The sequence below is a fragment of the Cavia porcellus genome, unplaced genomic scaffold (genome assembly GCF_034190915.1).
Source record: "Cavia porcellus strain 051 isolate PalLab524CR breed Dunkin Hartley unplaced genomic scaffold, mCavPor4.1 scaffold_2, whole genome shotgun sequence".
Classification (NCBI taxonomy): Eukaryota; Metazoa; Chordata; class Mammalia; order Rodentia; family Caviidae; genus Cavia; species Cavia porcellus.
This window is the reverse complement of record NW_026947485.1, coordinates 4,469,949-4,476,582: the sequence shown is the minus strand read 5'-3', so window position 1 is coordinate 4,476,582 and position 6,634 is coordinate 4,469,949. Positions and strand designations below refer to the sequence as shown.

General features: G+C 42.9%; 1 long non-coding RNA gene across 1 annotated transcript; it reads right to left on the bottom strand.

Moving 5' to 3' along the window:
• Positions 1–495: 495 nt before the first annotated feature.
• LOC134472575 (uncharacterized) lies at positions 496–2,991 on the bottom strand. Its single transcript, XR_010042463.1, has 3 exons — positions 2,858–2,991; positions 2,439–2,526; positions 496–678 (listed from the first exon to the last, which is right to left on the bottom strand). It is a non-coding gene; the product is annotated as an uncharacterized LOC134472575 (long non-coding RNA).
• Between the last annotated feature and the right edge of the window lie 3,643 nt (positions 2,992–6,634).

The window sequence follows — 6,634 nt, the reverse complement described above, 5'->3', positions numbered from 1 at the left end:
GTAGATTAAGCCTGATGGCGCATACTTGAACAGACTCCTCATTCCACACTGCCTGGCCCTCTCTTACTTTATCTTTTCTTAAACGGAGTAATGATGAAGTACAGATACAGTCTAAAAATATAGCTAATGCTGAAATGTAAAAAAAAACTATTATGGCAAAAGACACATTGCTATTAATTCTCTCAGAATCCTCCACCTCAGTTCAAATCCCTTAATCCCATTGTATTTGTTACTTTTGAAGCAGTCTGGAAGTCATCTTTCATGAGTGTCTTTGGCTGTGCTATCCCGACCGCCTCAGTGTCCTCACTCGGTTCAAAAGGATCCCTTTCAGGGTCGTTGTGACTTTGGGGAAGAGCGGGAGTCCCACGGCGCCGGATCCCGTGAATAAGGCAGATGAGGGCTCAGTGTCAGGATTTTGCAAGCTGCCTCTCTGTCTGATGGGTAGCACTTGGCAGCGGTATTGGTAGATATAGCAATAGATATTGGTACCTTGTAAACACACGTGGTAATGTAGCTTTTGTACTAACGCATTTTTAAATTTGGAGCCATATATGTTGATCACCTCTCATGTTATTGTAGAAAAGCACAGGAATCTGAGAATGTTCCAATCTGCGTTTGAAATGCTGATTGGATAACGTGTGAGCCTTAGGGCACATTACTCGTGTTCTGTTGGTTTTTCTGAAAAGAGAAATGAATTGTTAATACGAACAGAAAGAGTTTTATTAACTTTAATGGCAAAGAGTTGGTATGTGGAACTCCCTCAGTCACTGAGCACCAACCCTGTCACTATTCTATTTAAAATCTAGTGCAGTCGCACTGACAGAATATTGAATAAAAGTACTGTGTTAAACAGTGACAGAATCAGACCAGCCTCTGTCTGATTCCTCTATCAACAATTAATGTAACCTGCACTGAATAAAAAATATCATTGCTATCCTACTTGTCTTAACAGAGTTTAAAGTTCCTTGTCAGTTATAATAGCAATACGGTGACTTCATTATGAATACAGTAAAAATTAGCAGAAATCTTACATTTTCAGAGATGATGCCTATGGTGGAATTTTATGAAGCTCCAAGGCTAAGAATATTCATATTTCTGGAATGAATTTAAGATGAATTCCTCAATTTTGTCTTTAAGAATCTTCTAAAAGTTTTCCCTAATGCATAATTTCATCAACATAGTAGTTAACTATTAACCTTCAGGGTTTTAGTCTTTCAGAATATAGCTTGATGATTAATGTAACTTCAAAGATCGAATAGTACAATGAAACAATTGATTGTTTCTTATATAATCAAGACATTCAGCTTTAGGTTTCTCTCATATATTTGCCATAAACTGAAGGGAACTTCATGAGTTACGCAGTTTTTTAGCAGCTCCTGTACTGAATACGAAACAGGGGTACCAAGTACGATTTTCTTGAAGGTTGTCTTGATTACTTTTCTCTTATTGCTGAGACAAAATTCCCAACACTCAAAGTTAAGGAAGGAAAGGTTTATGTAGCTCACCATGCATAGAAGTTTCACTAGGATCTGCTGACTCCAAGGCAGGGGTGTGACACGGGACAACACCTCAAGGTGGCAGAAGACATCAAAAGCAGGCAGACAAAAGGAGGGAGAGCAAGGTACTTTCCTGCCTTATATCACATGCAGGCTACCTGCCCTTGGCTGGGTGTAGCCCTCACGCCATCTCTGGGCCTCCTCTCACATAGGATGGGGACGTTTACAAAGGAGGGCTCTGGCTCCCTGCTGAATCACTTAGTTAAACTTCTAATCTTCTCAAATTGACACAATGAACATCTCAGATCAGTAAGGACATATCCTCTACACCCTAGAAGGTAGACCTGCTGAGTTACTTAGTTAAGCACCCAAATTTCTCAAGTTGACACAACATGTTCCTTCAGCTTTGGGAGTGACCACAGTTAATAGAAGACATCACACATGAAGACGTGGCTGACATCTATGTGCAGAAATAAAATGAATGTTGCAGTTTCAACAAATACGGAGGTGATGGGTTAAAACTAATGACACTCTGAATGAAAAGATGTGCCAGGTGGTTCCAGCACAGAAAACTTGCAACGGAAAATAGAATGTTAATATTTCAGAGTGCTGGCATTAATATGAGTAGTATTTCCTGTATATATTTACATTTACATTAATTATCCAAAGGTCACATGTTTCTGATTTAGCTCAAAATGAAATTATAAAACCAAACCATGCATGCACAGTATGGTATCAATTATAGAAGGATCTAACTTCATTTATCGCATTAATAGATATAGAGAAGAGTATTTTTTTTCTTTTTCTTAGTTCATGTTGGATTTTATCTACTATAAAACAAAGCTAAACAAAACAGCTAAGAAAGCTTTCTATAAGTTTCCACTCCATTAGTAAGACGCACGGGATAAGGGTGCTTGCTCATAAGAGCTTCCAGCCACAGACCTGAAATCCACGGCACCTGGCTCTCTTCCAGTGAGCCTTCTCTCAGGACAGTGCGTCTGACACGCTCTGCAGGTCACACTCCTTCATCCTGGGTAACATACAGACATTCAAAAGGGCACCCCTGCGCTCGGGCAGGTCGGTGCTCTCCATCAAGGAAACGGCACCGAGGTGTTGACTTGTGACCCTCCCCAGTAACATCTAGAAGCCCTCCCAGCTGAAGTAGCGCGTGGCCTCCCAATGAGAAGCAAACCAGCATGATAAAATGTGACAGCCCCAACCTATGAGAATCTAGCTCAAATTTAAAATCTTTTCCGTTTAAAATCTCTCCCCCTGCTCAGGAACGCATTCAGCCAATTGCATCACTCTACTCAGACCTTTCGGGTCCAAACATGGGAGCGGAACCTTGTTTATTCACCTACCGGCACGTTGCATTGACGGGATGGTGAAACTGTAGTCACAGGACGACCCATGCTGCCTTCCTGCATTTTAATGGCGGCCATTACACACGGCTTAACAACAGTGTCACACAGGCCGTGTGTAACCACCTGGTGTCCTAGATGAGAAGACAGAGCGTTATTCCCAGGTGCATTGTTGTGTGTATTTTCTACTCTCACAATCTATGTGAGTTCCCGATATCAGCATACAATCTCAGTTGATCATCTATGAGTGAAGGAAACAATATCCCTCAATAATGTGGGTGTTATTATGAAAATTAAGAAATTACTGGGGATTGCAATGTTAGAAAAAGAACAATGAATGAGATTCAGGAGTGGAAATAAAACAGATCAAGGGACCCGTTTGTCAGGAGACTAGTAACAGAAGTCAACTGGCTTTTAGAAATTCCAATGTGTTCGTATAGGGGGACAGTGCAGCCTTCGGTCCAGCAGTTCATTCTCCACCCGTTCCTATGATGTGGGTGCGGGGTGTTCCTACAATCTCAGGTGTCATAAACATGTTATTCCTCCTCATCAAAAACAGTGGAGAGCAGTTATCAGTGCCTGGCATGGTGGGTTCGTCATGAGCGTTTATTATGGTTCATATTCTTTTTAAATATTTACATAGGCTAGAACAGAGAGTCTCACGCGACACATTATGGTATTAATTTCACCTGCCAAGCCAAACACGAACAAGTGGGTTTTAAACAAGTGCTTAAAATAAGCAGTAATGTTTTAAGTATTCTTTCAGCTCTGAGACTTGTCCTTCTTGTGGAATTTACAAGTCTTGAGCAGCTCTTCTCACATGATCATGGCCAACCCTTATTTCACTTTCTTCTCAGTTGGAGAGGAAATTTTTTACTCCTCTATCTCAACCACAGATATTTCCTTTGCCTTTGGTCATCTTACAAATTCATCTTCAGAATGCTCCAACAGCTGCTTTTGACAACCTCAGCCTAGCACCACAGCCTAAACCCAGGAAAGCATGAAGTACAAACTGATCACGGAAAGAATTTGCACCATCCAAACCCCTGGATTTAGGTTAGAAGACATCAGATTCTCAAACCAGCCACGAAGAGGATCTTCTGTCCAGCCACAGTCCAGCTCTTCGGCTCTGCACATCTTTGCTCAAAGGCACGGCCAACAGAATTAGAAACACACAGTTTGTGCTTTCCGTTTCATCTACAACTTTGTGGACAGAGAAGTTTCAAATTTGATGTCAGTGTTGTATTTCCCATGGTCCAAACTGTTAACAGGAAATTTCCACTGTCACACCCTCGTCCCAGGGCTGGCTTTGCAACACTTTTGCTCACTAAGAGACAGGACTTGCTAGTCTCATAAAAGTGCTGTTTTCACCACCCTGAATGCAGCCACACGGTCCTCTGACGGGCTCTACCTGCTCTTGGGGAAATCTCCGCAGACCTGCTATTCATGGTGTAACTAGATTTCTCACGGGTGCTTCTGTCCACGTGTTTTCTTTTGTACTTTTTTCTTTGTTGGCATCACAGCACTGTTTAAACACGCAAGCCCAGGCAGTATTTACAGCCCTGCTTGTGAGAATCCTCAGAGTTTCATTCCGTCTGCTTTTTGCAACATTCAGCTTCTTTCTTGGTTCATTCCAAACCCCGTGGGTTTCCTTCCACCACCGCAGACGTAGACTGTCAGAGCCGGCCTGGGAAAGAGGTCAGCCAGCCTAGAACACAGCGTCACTGCTCCTTCAGAGCAGATCTAGCACCCGAGAAAGCTGTTTAGATGGATAAATATTTCCTCAGGAAGGAACTAATCCCTGCCTCACTGGTGAGGGAACTGTGGAACGGAAAGCTAAGACGTCAGACTAAACTTAAGAAAAAGGAGAGTCGCACGACCTGTTGCTAGGTCTCACTGACGTTCAGGGCTCCTTTTCCAGTCAGTGACCCCCACCAGAACTGCAGGAGCGTCCTAGTCCCTCAGTCCTGTACCTTGGGGGGCAGGTTCATGCGATCACTGAGCGCTTTCTGCTGAACTTGAACCCAACTTCTCAGACTTTCTCAAGGAAATTGGAAGACAAGCACCAGTAGGTGGCTGAAACTGGCATTCAATCTGAAAGCGCTTTTCTTAAATAAAATTAGAATAAACTCCCTCTCTAAAACACCCATACCCTTGTTGTACATATCCATGAAATGGGACCATGAGACTACACTATCTCTAAAGTCTTTGCCACACCACAATTTTATGAAGTTCACAAATCTATGTATTATCAGAGAACAAGTAGAGATTCCTGAATATTTTCTGTAGAAAATATATGTCAAGCACATAGTATGTTTACAGTACAAAAGCAGTGTTACTCCTGAACTTACATTCAATTGTAACCTTCAAATAGCTTTCCTCCGGGTGGAAATAGCTCATGCTTGATCAAAGCCCAAAGATAATTTTGTCCTGGAAAGTACACAGTGCTTATCTTTATTCATCTGGAAGTCCTGTCCTGTATGTGAAGAAATGAGGGAAAAATGTAGAGGAGCCACACGCGGCTGAAACAGACCATGTGTCTCGTCTGCACCGAGCCGTATTCTCCAGAGAATAAGCATTTGAAATACGTTTTACAAATTGCATTTTTAATGGAATATATGTAATATGAGGTCAGAAGAAATTCTTTGGTTATTTCTTTGAAGTCCCAAGTTTTAAAAAATAATGCCAATACTGATTTAGTAATCTTTCAAAATTACATAACTGTGGTTTAGTTTTGCTTTTTAACTTAGAGGTATGATCTCTCCCCCCCCCCCCCTTTTTGAAAGACACCAGCAAGGCACTGCTTTGAGAAATCTTTCCCTTTCCCATCCTCTTCCCTTGGGCCAGAATATGCACGCATCTGTCCAGGGCTGAGCAGGTCCCACCACCATGTGCAGTCTTTATGTCTGCCCCCTGCGGCCCCGGAAATTACTACCTGTGTGGTGTGCACAGGTCCTCAGCCAGGACCGCTAGTGTCCACGGAACTGAGGAGTCAGCAGAAAGGCAAAGAGGGAAGAAATGACAAAACCCCTTCCCTTTCTGAATACTCACCTTTCGGGGGGGGGGGGGTTATGTAGAGGGGGTTACAGACACCGACAAGAAGCATTGAGAAAAATAAAGCCCACTGAGAAACTAAGCTATGTCTAATGACACGGAAGTGTGTTTTTGCAATAAGAAAAATACTGAAACCTCTTCCCGGGACTTAGACATGAAGTCATTATTTCAGGGCCGCTGGACGGCACAGATTACCTCCACTCTACATTTAAGCCTGGGGCCTGCGCCCTTTCTAGCGTGCTGAAAGGTATTAAAGGACTATGATGGAGCTTTAGTTCTTTATAGCAAGGAGGGAAAATCTGCCCGCTATTTTGAGAGCCTGTGCCTCTAATGGATCTTTCAGCCTCCACAAAGGCCATCCGTAGGAGCCCCACGCTCCTCCGGGGGACTCCAGGCCCTGCTGTACAATGTGATCCGCTGATATGACTCAGCCAGCGTCCTGTATTCTGTCCCTCTCTTGCACCTAATCAGATGATTTATTATACTACGTGGCAGGGCAGTGACATAAAATCTGGAAATTCTCTTTCCTAAGTGCCCTGCAGTGCTTGATTTTCCGGAGTGTTTTTGGAGACTTAAGTCCCTGCAGAATGAGAGCTGCAGACATACAGATGCCGCTTACAAGCGCTGGCCCCCAAAAACATTCCCTCTTACTTAGTGTTCTGTTAAAATCCTGGAGGAACGTGGCCCAAACGAAAATTTATATATGACCCCGGCTAAACAGAG